Source organism: Chelonoidis abingdonii, chromosome 2 (genome assembly GCF_003597395.2).
Source record: "Chelonoidis abingdonii isolate Lonesome George chromosome 2, CheloAbing_2.0, whole genome shotgun sequence".
Lineage (NCBI taxonomy): Eukaryota > Metazoa > Chordata > Testudines > Testudinidae > Chelonoidis > Chelonoidis abingdonii.
The window spans coordinates 120,955,956-120,971,994 of NC_133770.1; positions in this window are offsets into that span (position 1 = coordinate 120,955,956).

The following is a 16,039-nucleotide window of genomic DNA, read 5'->3' on the forward strand; positions in this document are numbered from 1 at the left end:
AGAGGGGGGAGGGAATGGTTTATTTCCCTTTGTTGTGAGACTCAAGGAATTTGGGTCTTGGGGTCCCCAGGGAAGGTTTGGGGAGACCAGAGTTTATCGGGTACTCAGAATCCTGATTGGTGGCAGCACTACAGGATCTAAGCTGGTAATTAATTCATTCATATTTTGGATGCTAAGGTTCAGATTTGGGAATTATATCATGACAATTGGCATGGCCAATGGTAGGCAGGAAGGCCAGGGGCGGGAGGCTGTGATATTTGCTTTGTTGACCTTCAGTGTATGGGAACAAGGGCCTGAACTTCTGTCTACACTACGAAATGTTGGTACTGCAAGCACCTGCCATGTTTGTATCACACCTCATGTCCACATGCAAAAGTGCTTGTAAAGGTGAGTTTGGCCTCCATTTGCCAGATTGTGTTTCACCTAAACAAAGAATTTCCTGGCCATGGGCTCTCCTCTCTCCCACACTTCTCCCTGTCTCTACTGAGGCAGTTAGTGCAACTAGGGGTAACAGGCAGGAACAGTCGTTACTTAGGGGAATGCAAAGACTGCAGTTGTGACTGACTCCTTGCTTAGGGATTTTGAGGGGCAGAGGCTCTTTTCACTTATCTGTGTACACCCACACAGGGGACAGTTACAGCCTGTCCCTGTGATATGGAATCTGTACTACTGCAGGGCAGTGATAAGCTTTGGGTGGTGGACTGATACACTTTGCTTATAGGTCTTTTGTGCATTAATTATTAACTGTCTACCTCTTTGGTAAACTCAGAACCTTCAGGCACCATGGTCTGGAGAAAGCAGCTGCCTTAAAATCCAGTGTGAAAGTCTATATATAAATCACCAGTTTAATACTCTTAAAGATTTGTAACATGCTGAACAGAAACTGTCCTTATCAGTTCTAATCTACTTCCTGTGACTGTGGTAAACATCCTTCCCTTTTGTGTGGGTGAAGTGTCCTGAGGCAAGAAAGAAAGAGATTGAAGAGGATTCTGGGAGGAGAGAGAAAATTGAAGGCAAGAGAGAAAAAAGATCTGAATGAAGTCCTAGGAAGAGAACATACATCTGTCTGCCTGCCTTCTGGCTTATCCATTGATCATCCACTTATCTATCTAGAGTGGTTGCCACTAAAAAGTCAGCGTTCACACACAGTTACCACACATGGCATCAGAATTCCATAGAATTTTCCATATTTTTAGCATGGGAAATAAATGAGATATCAAAGATTCCACTGTGTTGTAGTGGTGGGTAAATGTTGACTTTTAAATGACAACAACTGCTTGTCTTTTTAGTGCTCCTAACACCATAAAATGAAGTATTGTTGCCTGAGACTATCTTCTTGCTCTTGTCTTGGTTAGGTGATATTCACACATTCTAGGATGAATACGTTGAGGAGAGGAAAAATCTCACTGGCTATTTTGTAGTCTCCTTTTTTGAGTAAGGAAGAGGTATATCTTGCATTGTGCTACAAAGGAGATGGGGAACTGTTTGTATGAGGAGACAAGGAATGTAAACTGGAAAGATAGGGGGACCTGAAGGGAAAGAAACAGAACAAGAAAACATGACATGTTGATATAAATGTAACAATTTTCCCTCACAGTGTGCACTGTGATGGGGGTACCCAAAACCCACCCTCACTGGGTGCACGTGCACAATGCCACATTGACTGCTTTTTGTGCATTGAATTTTTCTTTCTCTACCTCCTTTTAATCTCACAAAACACGTTATAACCTTCACTCACCACTGAAAAGTAACTCTCTCTATGATGACAGGTTTCAGAGTAGCAGCCCTGTTAGTCTCTGTCTGTAAAAAGAACAGGAGTACTTGTGGCATCTTAGAGACTAACAAATTTATTTGAGCATTAGCTTTCATGGGCTAGCCCATGAAAGCTTATGCTCAAATAAATTTGTTAGTCTCTAAGGTGCCACAGGTATTCCTGTTCTTTCTCTCTATGATGTACATCGTAGTTGCCTAACAGCCTACAGCAACACTATACAATAGTACAGGGAAGGAAATGAAGACTATTACAGTATCTAATTGAATTTACTGGAGGATTTTAAGAAAAATCAGACAAAAATGTAATTATCTCTTTGGAGCTGAGTGAGAGATTCCATGACAACACTCCAACTTATTAGAATGAATTGAACGTAAGAATGGGGTGGGTGTAAACTGAAAGACAAAAGATTCCAAAGGAATTTACAAAGGAATTACAAAGGATTCCATATGTAAAAGCTATTTAAGTAGGGGAGTGACATAATAATGGTTCATTCTTCACTGAATCCCCGCCCAAGGTGACTGCTTAAAACATCTAAAAAACAAAGACTGAACCAGTCTGACAAAGTGGGTATTCACCCACGAAAGCTCACGCTCCAAAACGTCTGTTAGTCTATAAGGTGCCACAGGATTCTGTGTTGCTTTTACAGATCCAGACTAACACGGCTACCCCTCTGATACTTGAACCAGGGGAGAAGGACTGAGTCCAGGTTGAAAGGTTGTTTAGCCTATGAATGAAATATCTGAAGGTTTAAACTGCAGCTGGCCTTAAAGAATCTCTGCGATCCCCCTAAAACAACATTTAGGGTGAAAAATTACTACTTGTAACCAGTTTCTTTAATATTTTAAGATTAGATTGTGTTTTTGTTTTATTTGCTGGGTAATCGGTTTGCTATCCCTTACAATCACTTAAAATCCATCGTTTGTAGCTAATAAACTTGTTTTTGTTTTCTCTAAAACCAGTTTGTGGAATTCATAACTGGGGGCAAAAAGCTGTGCATATCATCCTCCACATGGAGGGAGGGGGTGAATTTAATGAGTTTATGCTGTATAGTTCTCTGTGCAGCACAATGTGGTATAATTTTGGGTTTACACTCCAGAGGGGGTGTGCATTGAGTGCTGGGCAATTCCTTAGCTGAGCCTTCCCATGCAGAGCTGATTTCAGCATCTGTTTATATAGCTGCAGCTGGATGTGTCCCCACCTGTGTGTGTGCTGGTAAAGTGCAGTCTGAAGCCTGAGGGAGAGCTTGGCTGACTTTCCTCAGCAGTACAATGTAAAGGGAATCCAGGCTGGTGGGTCAGGTGGGGTCAGTGGTACCCCAGCTCCAACTGGCACCCTGGTGGGGAACCTGTCATAATGTCTCCTTTTTAACTTTGTACCCTTAGGTGGAAAAGACAGAAATGTGTGTGTCTTTGGGGGAGGAGAAGACATTTTTTTGAAATCTGGGGCAGGGCCCTGTGTATTTCATAGCCATGGAATTTTCCCTGGAATTCATCCCTTGCATCAGATGTATGCTCCAGAATTGCAGCTTTTATTACCTAATAAATATTAAAAAATCTTTCTTGTCAGAATATTTGTGAAGTTAATCTTGAAAACATGAATGAAGTGTAAACTGATGCAGTCTTGCTTCCCCAAGACTGAAGACAGCCTGAAACAACAGTTCAGAAGTGTGAAATCTCCCATTCATGTCAATGTATTGCTTAACTCTAAAATCTAAAAATGAACATTTAAATTCCAATGTTAACTGTTTCACCATTGGTCATTTTAGCAGAAACATTTTAAAGGTATGGCAAAGTTTCTTTATGGGGATAGATTAAAAAGACTGGGACGTTTCAGTTTGCAAAAGAGATGACTAAGGGGGAATATGGTAGATGTCCATTAAATCTTTACCTATATGGAGAAAGTAAATAAGGAAGTGTTATTTACTTCTTAACATAACACAAGAACCAGGGGGTCACCCAATGACATTAAAAGGCAGCAGGTTTAACCCAAACAAAAGGAAGTATTTCTTCACACAGCACACAGTCAACCTGTGGAACTCATTGCCCCAGGGGGTGTTGTGAAGGCCAAAATTATGCCGGGGTTCAAAAAAGAACTAGATAAATTCAAGGAGGATAGGTTCATCAATGGCAATTAGTCAAGATAGTCAGGGATGCAACCCCATGCTCTGTGTGTCCCTTGCCTCTGCTTGCCAGGAATGGATGACGGGATAGATCACTTGATAATTGCCTTGTTCTGTTCATTTCCTTTGAAGCCCATGGCATTGGCCACTGTCAGAAGACAGGCTACTGGGCTAGAAGGACCATTAGTCTGACTTAGTATGGCTGGCCATTATTATATTATGTTCTGAAACATCCAGCTAGTGTACATAATCCACAATCCCAAACTGCACCCCCACCTCTCCAGATTCCAAAATTTAGGTCCAGCTTGTCCTGGAACACATGGAGCCTTGACCTAGGGCACCAGAAAAGGTAAAACCATCACTAGCTAGATCACTTTTGACAGAGGTTGAACTAGGAAGACAAAAGTACTGGTATTCTTCCAAGTTCCACCCACAAACTAAGCTCTGCCCACTGAAGACAAGAAAATGAAGTATCATACAAATTAGATTGTGCTGAGGTTCAAAATATGATCATGCATGCTCTGAAGGGCTTTGCTAGGATTGGCTTCCCCTCAGTGAGGCTCAGATACATTCTTGGGCTCTCCTGGACTCTTTGGACTTGGCTGTCCTTGGTGGGACTCTAATGCCCTGCTAGGTTCCACAGTTTGACTCATTCTGGCTCGGCTCTGCTAGTCCCCTTGGGCTTTGCTTTGTGCTGCTGGAGTAAAAAATGTGATGGTACCCAAGTACCACCCACTTGTGGTACCAGTATGATATGGCACTCTCACTAGACTGCATATTTCTTCATAATATGTTCCTCCATCCTCTCGTAAAATTTACCCACTGTAGCTAAGGGTTAAGGATCTGATCCTGCAAACACTGTGGTTGGATTTAGTGCTTGCCACTAGGCATAGCCACATTGCCTTTATCTAGCAATAAACCTGATTTCACAATCTGGCCCTAAGCCAAAACCAAAGTACTGAACAGAAATGAAAAAAGGACATGAGGGTCTGACAATTGAATTTATGCACCCATGCAATGCCAAGATTTATACTTAATACTCCATTTATCTTTGCCTGGGAATAAATGAAGATAGCCTCATAATTGTCCATACATTGCACTTTTTTGTTGCACAGTGCAGAAATGTGTTCATATAATTGTAAAAATAAATTTGTATTAATTTAAAAAAGGTATGTGCATTTAATGTTATTATTCATTATTTGAATAAATACATGTATGCTTATTTCCCAGTGTCTAACTGAATGTCTCATGTAAAATTTTGAAAAATTGGCAATTGTGTGATTCTTAGGGTATGTCTATACTAAAAACTTCAGTTGACCTATATTAGGTAATTAGTGCGGTAGTGCAAGTACACACTACTCAGGTTGGTGGTGCGCATCGTGACCAGGAGCACTTTCTCTGACCTAAGAGGGGCAGTGTGGGGAGCTGAGAGCCTGGGAACCTGGCTGCCTCACACACTCCCAGTGCGTTGCCTCACTCCCTCTCATCGGCTCCCCTTTCCCTGTGGGAGTAGGGTCCAGCTGCCCTGGCTTCTCACCCCAGCTCCCAGCCAGGAGTTGGTCCAGTTGCCCGGTCTTCTTGCCCCAGCTTCTATCTGGAAGTGGGATCCAGCCACCCAGCTCTCCAGGGGTGTGAGGGGCAGCTGAGCTCTAGCTGCCCGGCTTTCTGGGCACAGAGATATACAATTTGACAAGATTGCTAACAGCCAATATAAGTAACACAGCATCTACACAGACACTGCGTCGCCCTAACTACACTGACATAAGCCCTATGCCTCTCATGGAGGTAGAGTTATTAGGGCGATGTAGTATGGCACTTATATCGGCAGGACAAGGATGTAGTGTAGACTCTGACATAATTAGGTTGACGTAAGATACCTTACATCAACCTAACTATGTAGTGTAGACCAGCTCTAAGGTTCTCGTTTCTGTTTTTTCAATTTATGATCAGTTCTATTTTTAATATTTCTGTTAGCTCATCTCAGATTCATAGGAGCAAACTTGATGGCCTTTCCTCATAACAGGTAGTGTTAAAACCTGAAATTAACTTGCTTAATCTGTGTTACTTAAAATATACAGCGGGGTGGAATTGAACTTTCATAAACCAATCTAAACTAACCCCTGATTTATTTATTTTCAGGTCACGTGCTGCTTTAACCATAAATACATACAAAGATGACTATAATTAAAATATCTTTTTGCTATCTGTGCTAATATTCATGTTATTGGATATACCATATTTTCTCTGTATTCTATAGCCATTGTTTCAGTAAACAATCCCTCTGTGATATTAACTGTATAATAATTTACAATTCAAAATAAAATATCAGCAGTTTCATCCATTAGGGAGAATAATAAAGACATAATAAAGAGGAATAAAGTTTAACAACATGATAATTTAGCATGAGGTTTTTATAGCCTCCATGTAAATGTTAAAATCTATAAAAATTTTATATTGTGAAAAGTTGCACAAAACAGTAATGAAAGAAAACAGAAAGCAATGTTAACCCTGAGTGTGTGATTACTCCACATTGCAATTTCTTTTCATGGTCTGAAAAATGGTGTATAGAAATAAGTATTTTGAATAGTTTCTTCATAGTTCATTTCATTTACCATCAATGGTAGAAGTAAACTAAGAAAAACTGCAGACCATGATATTAGGAAGTGCAGATACAGTAAAACCAAATTGCTCTCTCTCACTCTCTTCCTTTTCTTTGTTCACTTCCAGCATCTCCCTCATACCCACTCAGTGAGAAAACATTCTCCTACTTCCTCTCCACATAGTTATCCCCTTATTCTGCTTAATATGCTTTTTCTCTTTGTTGGTCTCTTCTAATGAACTGGGGTTCCAGTTGTATTCAGGCAAATACATGAATTGGGGGATTTCCCTTTGCAACTACTTTGCTCGTTTCATCTTCTCACCGGTCAGCTCTTATATGGGGTGTGGGGAGTGAATTTAAATCCTTTATTAAAGGCTAAATCCAGTGGCGTAGCCAGCATGAGATATTTGGGTGGGCAATTAAGGGGAGACTGGGGGGGCAGGAGGGATGGGGGGCCTGCCCACCCAGCCTCCCCGTAAATATGCAGGGGATGATGGATGGACCCTCTGACCAGAGGCTCCACAGGGCCGTGGACATGCACCCAGCTCTGGGAGGAGACGCTGCTCTCCAAGGTGCATGGCTTCCAGCTCCCTTCAAGGTCCCACCGCCCCATGCCAGGCCAGGCTCTCCCAGGCAGCGAGCCTACATTTTTTGAAGATGTCCTCTACCACCGCTGGCCACCTGCTCGCTCGCCCTCCTCCCAGTGGCGAATTCACCACTGGGATAACCTAGGGTCCTGGAAAAATGAGCGCTTCCACACCCCTACCTGCTCTGCCCACCGGGGAGTGGGGTGGGAGCACTGGGGCTTGCTCCACTTTGCCCATCCTACCAGTGCTCCAGCTGGGACCAGGGTCAGGGTGCGGGGTCTGCCAGAGCCAGAGCAGAGCTGGGGAATGGGCCTGCATGCTAAGTGGGTGGGACACCGCCCCGTTCAGATCTTGCATTGATTTTTTCAAAAAACTGTCAATGCCTTCCATGGCAAAATTGGGCCTTATTAATATCAGTGCCTTCTTTGGGGATTATCTCCTGCCATAGAACCTCTGTCTTTCTGTGCCTTTACTCATTCTTCCTCTCCATGGTGTGTGGTCTTATTGTGTCTCCTTTTTGCCATCTAACAAATGTATCTGGCATGTCTAAGAAGTTATTCATTTTTAAGCCTTTAAACAAAAGAGAAAATATGAGCACAAAGGATACACTTTTCTGAACTGTAGTCTTGGGTCCCTGTAAGAACCTGGGAATGCAGAACCTATGTCTGCAGAACCTGGGAGAACAGATATTCCCACAACGCCACCAGGTGGCTATGCAGAGGTATAGCCAGGTAGCACAGTAACTCCTCACTTAACGTTATAGTTATGTTCCTGAAAAATGAAACTTTAAGTGAAATGATGTTAAGCAAATCCAATTTCCCCATAAGAATTAATATAAATAGGGGGGATTAGGATCCAGGGCAGCTTCCCCTACTCTGCAAGGACCAGGGGCAGGGGACTCAACCCTCAGCCTGCCCACTCCACGCCTTTCCCCAAGCCTCCACTCTTAACCTGCCTTTTCTCCCCCCTATCACCTCCTCCCCCTTTACTTCGCACACTTCATCTTGGCTCCTCTCCCCTCACTCTCCTCCAAATGCTGCAAGCCAACTGATTGCCGCATTCAGGAGGCAGGGGAGGGAGGGAGGCGGCGCGCAGAGTCCTTGTTCCGCTCCCCTCTCTCCTGCCCGGGGTAATCAGCTAGCTTGCGGCGTTTAGGAGGCAGAGAGAGTGGGGAGGAGCGAAGACTTGGGACAGGCTCCCCCACCCGCCCCCCCTGCCTCCTGCCCAGGGGAATCAGCTGGCTTGCGGCATTCGGGAGGCAGGGGAGGAAGAAGGAGCCTGTGCTCCTCCCCCTCTCTCCTGCTTCCAAAACACCGCAAGCCAGCCGATTGCCACAGGCAGGAGGAGGAGGGGGAAGGCGCCTGCATGCTGTGAGGGTCTTGGCTGCAGCGGGAGGCACTGCGGGGGGGCGTAGGGAGGCTGCTAGGGAGAAAGCAGGCAGCCAAACAACCTAAGAGTGGAGCATTGCACAACTTTAAACAAGTATGTTCCCTAATTGATCAGCAATGTAACAATGAATCAGCGTTAAGCATGATGACTTTAAGTGAGGAGTTACTGTACTGTGGAGAGTAGGCACCACAGGAAGTACCATCCAAGATACCCAGAGTGATGGTACCCTGCAGCCCTCTGATTGACCAAGCACCCTGTTTAACCCCAGAGGTTGCCCTAGGAAGTTGTCTGGGCCACCACAAAGACTTTGGTGTGCTGTAATGCTAGACTTTGCTTGATCTCCTGATCTCTGGTCTCCAACTCCAGCCTGACACTGACCCTGACTCTTGCCTCCTGATTCCACACTAGTACTACCTCTCGTCTCTGACCCTGGCCTGACGCTGAAACTGACTACTGTTTATGGGACCTGGCTCTTGCAATTCCTCCAACTCCTGACTGGTGAGCAAACCTCAGCTCAGCTGTGACCGCTAGGCCAGATTGCCTATGCCCATCTATCAATCCACTCAATATTTTTTTCAGGTACTTATTTTTGTTAAACTCTAATGCTTTACATGATTGTTGTATCCTGCTGCTCTGAGACTGAAGCAGTTCTACAGAGTAACACACAGAACACACACGGTGGAGGTCAGGAAATCAAACATTGACATTGTGCTATTTCTTTGTGTCTGTTTAGTGCAGCACTGAATTTAAGCAATCAATCCTCTACAGATAAAGCTAAGGTAAAAAGGGAAACATGGGGTCAAAACACAATCTATGCCTGAATACCAACAAGAGGTTCAGTGCTTAGAAATTTTCAAGAAAAGTAAAGAGGGCAGTGAAGAGGATGCATTGTGCTGAGAGTACTGCAGCACTGAGGTCAGTGCTTGCGCTGACAGAATAAGGGAGCATGTTGAACGTAGGTTACATGAGAAACTTTAAGAAGACAGTCAGTTTAGGGATAAACAGTCAGTATCAGGAGTTTGCACCAGGGCTTTAATGAAAAAGAGGACACAGCACGATTGTGTCAATGAATTTGTATGTGCTCTTTGTTTTGCTGGACAACTGCAGTTAATAGCAAAGGGGCCTATTGGTGACTTTGTGCAACAATACTGTCCAGCAGCAAAAACCCTTCCTAGGGCAGACAGCCTCACTCATAAGTACCTGACAGAAAATGACGATGCTTTATATCTAAACTGATGGAATGAATTGATGGAAATGTGGTGTCTAGTCTGATTTTTGATGAGTCTCCTGGTGCTTTGGACTGTCTGATTCTTGGCCTTTTGTTTTCATTTTTTGACTTCAAAATGAATAAACCTACATTGTTCTGTGCTGATGTGACATTCATACCCTTGGCTGACACCCGTTTCATCGATGCAGCAATAACTGTATGTTTGAGATGTGTGAGATGTGCCACCAAACTTGGGAAAACATGGCCACAACTAACACAGATTCTTCTTCCTACATGGCTAAATATGCACAGGAGATTAAACTCCATCAGAAATTGGAGCTGCTACATATTACCTGTCCTGCTCATCTGATTAATCTTGTACTGTCAGCATCTACTGCTACACAAGAAATGAAAGACATGAATTATTGCATCATTGGATTTGCCCCCTTTGTCCTCTGGCCTGCCATATCCCAGAGTGGGACTGCTGTGGTAGCATTAGAGAGGTTCCCTGCACCGGGGAGGGGGAAGAGCACTAAGGGGCCGCAGGGCAATGCTGAAATGGGTCCTCTGCATTATATAGTGACAAGAAGGGGAAAAATAAAATAAAATAGGAAAGCCAACAAGATACCTTTGATTGCTGAATGTGATGTCAATCATAAAACACTGAGTGAGCAGAGCCTTTCACCACAATAATGGACGGATAGCTCAGTGGTTTAAGCATTGGCCTGCTAAACCCAGGATTGTGAGCTCAATCCTTGAGGGGGCCACTTAGTAATCTGGGGCAGAAGTCAGTACTTCATCCTGCTAGTGAAAGCAGGGGGCTGGATTTGATGATCTTTCAAGGTCCCTTCCAGTTCTAGGAGATAGGTATATCTCCTATTATTATTATCAGGAAGGCCAAATCACACTTGGAGTTGCAGCTAGCAAGAGATGTTAAGAGTAACAAGAAGGGTTTCTTCAGGTGTGTTAGCAACAAGAAGAAAGTCAAGGAAAGTGTGGGCCCCTTACTGAATGAGGGAGGCAACCCAGTGACAGAGGATGTGAAAAAAGCTATATGTACCAATGATTTTTTGCCCTCTGTGTTCACAAACAAGGCTAGCTCCAGACTGCGCTGCACGGGCAGCACAGTATGGGGGAAGTGGACCAGCCCTCCTATGGAGAAAGAATGGTTCAGGACTATTTAGAAAAACTGGACGAGCACAAAGTCCATTGGGCCGGATCGCGCTCCGAGGGGAACTAAAGGAGTTGGCGGATGTGATTGAGCAGAGCCATGGGCCATTCTCTTGAAAACTCATGGTGACTGGGAGGCCCCAGATACTGAAAAAGGCTAAAGTAGTGCCCACCTTTAAAGAAAGGAAGACAACGGATCTGGGAAACTAAGGCCAGTCAGCCTCACCTCAGTCCCTGAAATCATGGAGCAGGTCCTCAAGGAATCAATTCTGAAGCACTTAGAGGAGGGAAAGTGATCAGGAACAGTCAGCATGATTCACCAAGGCAAGTCATGCCTGACTAACAATAATTGCCTTTCTATGAGGAGATAACTGGGTCTGTGGATAAGGGAAAGCAGGATGTTTATTCCTTGACTTTCAGCAAAGCTTTTGATACAGTCTCCACAGATTCTTGCCAGCAAGTTAAGAAGTATGGGCTGACGACTGGACTATAAGGTGGATAGAAAGCCTAAATCGTCGGGTAATGGGTAGTGATCAACAGCTCCATGTCTAGTTAGCAGTTGGTTTCAAGTGGAATCCCCAAGGGTTGGTCCTTGGGCCGTTTTGTTCAATATCTTCATTAATGATCTGAGCTGGCGTGGACTGCACTCCATCAAGTTTGCAGATGATACTAAACTTGAAGGAGTGGTAGATAGCGAGGAGGGAAAGATACAGAGGGACCTAGACAAATTAGAGGACAGGCCAAAAGAAATCTGATGAGGTTCAAACAAGGACAATGCAGAGTCTTGCACTTAGGACAGTAAATCCCATTCACTGTTACAGACTAGCGACGAATGGCGAGGAAGCAGTTCTGCAGAAAAGGACCTATGGGTTCAGTGGATGAGAAGCTGGATATGAGTCACAACAGTGTGCCCTTGTTGCCAAGAAGGCTAATAGCATTTGGCTGTATAAGTAGGGGCACTGCAGCAGATCAAGGGATGTGATCATTTCCCTTTATTCACATTGGTGAGGCTCATCATCTGGAGTTCTGTGTCCGTTGGGCCCACACTACAAGAAGGATGTGGAAAAATTGGAAAGTCCAGTGAGGCAACCAAAAGATTAGGGCTGGAGCACAGACTGATGAGAGAGGCTGAGGGAACTGGGATTGTTTAGTCTGCAGAAGAGAAGAATAGGGGATTTTGGTAGCTGCTTTCAAACTACCTGAAAGGAGGTCCAAAGATATGATGCGACTCAGACTCATTCTCAGTAGTAGCAGATAACAGAACAAGAGTAGAATGTCTTCAGGTTGCAGTGGTGGAGGTTTAGGTTGGATATTAGGAAAAAACTCTCTCACTCAGAGTGGTGAAACACTGGAATGGGTTACCTAGGGAGGTGGTGGAATCTCCTTCCTTAGAAGTTATTAAGGTCAGGTTTGACAAAGCCCTGGCTGGGATGATTTAGTTGGGAATTGGTCCTGCTTTGAGCAGGGGGTTGGACTAGATGACCTCCTGAGGTCCCTTCCAACCCTGATATTCTATGATTTTATGATTCTATGTCCATGAAACAGCTCTGACTCATCTAACACATTACTGATTCACCCTTGGAAGACCACATAATTCCTGTGTGAATTTCACAGAGGCCTCATCTTTGCTAGGAAAAAAAGGTGTGTTCTTAACTCATTAGCTCACTCAAGGTAAAATCCTAGGGAAGACAATGCAGCTTGTAGTTTGCAGATGAATTAGCAGGTCAAGGTACAGATTGTGAGGGAGCCTACTCTTTACCTCTATCTGTTAACATATGCAAACTACAAATTGCCTTCTCTTCACTAGGATTTTATTTTGAGTGAGTTAACTCAAATTAAACACACACCTGTAACCGGGTGGGCTCACCCCTGTGGTGCCTCCTGCTGGTCACTTCGGGAATTAGCTCAAACTCCAGCTCAGAATGCCCTCAGCAGGCTGGTGATCCACCTTGTTTCCTGCTACAGGCCCTGTGTCTCTCCCTGGAGCCCAGTGCCCCTTTTACATGGGGTTCTGCCCCCCTGGCAGTAACCCCTTTCTCTTCAGGGTTTCCCCTCCCTGGGAACCCCCCCACCCTCTATCCCCACTTTGCTTCAGTGTCTTGGCTACTGTCAGTCATTGTCTAGCCCCACACCCTGGGGCAGACTGCAGTATCAGCCACTCATCATCAGCAAAGGGGTTTGGACCTGCTGCCTTGGCCTACCCCTGGATTGCACTCTAAAACTCCAGTGCTTCCTGGCCTAATTCTAGGCCACAGCCCGGGGCTTTCCAGGCAGGAGCTCCCCAGCTCCTCTTCCTTTCCCCAGCCCAGCTTTACCCTAGGTACCTGCTCTGGTCTTCAGCAGCCAGGCCCTTCTCCCTCTACAGACAGAGGAAGACTCTCTGCCCTTGGCTTCCCTGGCCTTCTTATTAGGCCCTGCTGCTCAGTTTGGGGCATTGCCCCAGCTGCAGCCACTTCCCCAATCAGCCCAGCTTAAAAGGCTGCTTTCTCCAGCCCCCGCCCCTTCCCTGGGCTGTTTTTCACCCCTTCAGGGCCGGAGCAGGGATCCACTCTGCTACAACACCTTTTTAGCCTAGTAAAGAGGAGGCCTTAGGGACTAGCTAATCTCCACGTTTTATAGTTTAGGGGCACTGTGCTGCGCATCAGGAAACTTTTCTATCTGCTGGGAAGGGGCATTGCACTGGATTCATGCTTGCACTCCAGGAGAATCCTCCTTTCTCCTCAGAGCTGCCCTTCCAGTGTACCATTCTCCTTTCCTACTAGTTATCGATCCCATCTCTAGGCTGGGCACCAACAATGGCTATATATGCACATCATGACAGACACTGCAGAGCTTCAACTGACCCTGTGTAGGAAGACAGGGCTAGCAGCAGGCGAGAAGTGAAGCTCTATTTCAGATTTTCTCGGGACGCTGGAGTAAGCCATTGTCTTCGTTGCAAGGAAAGAGGGAACAAGACATGGGAAGGAAGGCAGATCTTGTGAGGGAGCAGAGGGAATCAAGACAAACATATTTTTCCTCAGGCAGAATGCTGAGGACAAGTTGCACAGTCTGCCTCTGGAACTCATTACCATGGAATGTTGAGGAGGCCAAATGGATAACTGGGTTAAAAATAGAATTAGATAACTTCATGAAGGACAGGTCCATCAATGTCTAATAGCCAAGATAGTCAGCGATGCAACCTCATGCTCTCGGTGTTCCTAAACCTCCAACTGCCAGACGCTGGGACTGAACAACAAGGGATGGATCACTTGAAATTGCTGTTCTGTTCATTCCCTTTGAAGCATCTGGCACTGGCCATTGTCAAAGACAGGATACTGGGACAGATGGACCGTTGGTCTGATTCAGTATGGCCAGTCTTATGGTCAAGTAAACTTCTTCAGGCTACTGAAAGGTTTAGGGTCCTTTAATAAGATTGGTAGGCAGCATAGTAACACCTCCTCAGACTTCAGCTAGAGAAGTCTGGCAGCTGTTGAGGGATGATACAGCCCGTGAAAGTATTTCATGTTAAAAATCATATAAACCATAAGTATTTATGTGATGAAATCTGTTCATTGTATAAAGTATTGTTGCATAAAACTACTGTAGGTACTGATTTTATTTTTTCACTGCAAGGGTAGTGAGGACCGGAGCACTAGGTGTAGCCTATTCCCCCCTCTAAACTCACTTTTACAGGTCTGAGACAGCGAGGAGGTGTGGCATCCTTCAGAGACTGACAGGGAGGGACAGGCTCACAGCCTACAGCAAATTTATGGTCCTGATCCTACAAACACTTATTGCCCATCACAAGTACTTACTTCCAGGAGTAGTAGTCCTGGCAGCAATCTCTGCACTCAGCAGTATTTACTGGATTGTTCCCTATTTGCATAACAGCAAAACTTGAAAAACTCATGGCAGAGAGAAAGTTGGAGGGGATGAGTGGGCTGATTGGGACGTCACCTGGGGCTGCTGGCTTCTCTTCCTGAGACAAATAAGTGAGCTGGTGATAGTGGTCAGGGGTTTGCTGCTCTTACAACAGAAGAAAGTAGGGGGGAAGTGGCTTGGACATTGAGGCACCGCAGAGAGGGAACTGCACTGCAGTGGCCCAGCTGGAGAGCTGCAGCCAGAAAGACCAAGCAAGCAAAGACATTGTCACCCAGGAGGAGTCCTGGGGCATGGCTCTATCCCAGAGCAGACACAGACAATGCAAACACACACACTTGGCCAAAGGGCACTCATGAGAGGTGAGTGCACTCTGTTACAATAGGACAGACAGAAAACTGCTTGGGGATAAAGAGGGAGGGACATAATGTGTAGAGGTATGTCTACACTACGGGATTATTCCGATTTTACAGAAACCGTTTTTTTAAAACAGACTGTATAAAGTCAAGTGCACACGGCCACGCTAAGCACATTAATTCGGCGGTGTGTGTCCATTTACAGAGGCTAATGTCGATTTCTGGAGCATTGCACTGTGGGTAGTTATCCCATAGCTATCCCATAGTTCCCACAGTCTCCTCCACCCATTGGAATTCTGGGTTGAGATCCCAGTGCCTGATGGGGCAAAAAAACATTGTGGCAGGTGGTTCTGGGTACAGCCTCACCGCTCCCTCCGTGCAAGTAGCAGACAACCGTTTTGCGCCTTTTTCCCTGGGTGAACTGTGCAGACGCCATAGCACGGCAAACATGGACCCTGCTCAGCTCAAGATAGCAATCATGGACGTTGTAAACATCTTGTGCATTCTCGTGCAGTCAATGCTGAACCAGGACCTGCAAAACCAGTCGAGGAGGCGGCGGCTAGGGCAGTGCGGCGACGAGAGTGATGAGGACATGGACACAGAATTCTCTCAAACCGCGGGCCCCTGTGCTTTGGAGATCATGCAGGTTCTAGCCATTGAACACCGATTTTGGGCCCGGGAAACAAGCACAGACTAGTGGGACCGCATAGTGTTGCAGGTGTGGGACGATTTCCTAGTGGCTGCGAAACTTTTGCATGCGTACGGGCACTTTCATGGAACCTTGTGACTTGCTTTCCCCTGCCCTGAAACGCCAGAATAGCAAGATAAAAGAAGCCCTCACAGTTGAGAAGCATGTGGCGATAGCCTTCTGGAAGCTTGCTACGCCAGACAGCTACCAGTCAGTCGGGAATCAATTTGGAGTGGACAAATCTACCATGGGGGCTGCTGTGATGCAAGTAGCCAAAGCAATCATTAAGCTG